Genomic DNA, 679 nt, shown 5'->3' on the forward strand with positions numbered 1-679 from the left:
ATTTAAGGTGCCAAGAATAAAAAATAAAAAAAAAACGATGACTAAAACTCGTATTTTCTAAAGATAATAAATATGAATCCATCATTTGAAATTTTATTTTATTAGTAGCATCTTTGTAACATTAGATTAGGGGTCTGCAACCTTTAATAGTTAAAGAGTCATTCTGGAGAATTTCTTACTGACAGCATCCTAGGTTTTATTTCACCCTTTAGAAAAATAAAACACCAATTTGTATTAGTGGTATTGTTACTAGTACGATAAATACAAATACATTAATTTTTTTTAAGCATTAATAAAGCAGAAACATAAAGAAAAAATTGCCTTTTTTTTTAAATATGAATTAGTTTTTAATTCTTTAGAGGTTTACATGACTTTCTTTCAAAATAAAAGACATCCTGTACCACATAATTCAGGAAATGTAATAGTAAGTAGTGAAATGTCAGTAGTGGTGAAAAATAAACACACAAAATCATTCTTTGTGGTGCATTTCAACCAAAAATGCTTCAATCTAAATAAAAAATAAATAAACTAGAGCTAATGAAGTGACCCTTATCATGTTTTCACTATTAATTTCCTTAATTTTAATTTTATTAAAAAATAGAAAGTGCACCTTAAATTCTGGTCCGTGAATTCTGGTTGTGTATACTGACTTCAGATTGATTTTCTGTGGTAAACGGCA

Source organism: Oryzias melastigma, linkage group LG12 (assembly GCF_002922805.2).
Source record: "Oryzias melastigma strain HK-1 linkage group LG12, ASM292280v2, whole genome shotgun sequence".
In the NCBI taxonomy this organism is placed as follows: domain Eukaryota; kingdom Metazoa; phylum Chordata; class Actinopteri; order Beloniformes; family Adrianichthyidae; genus Oryzias; species Oryzias melastigma.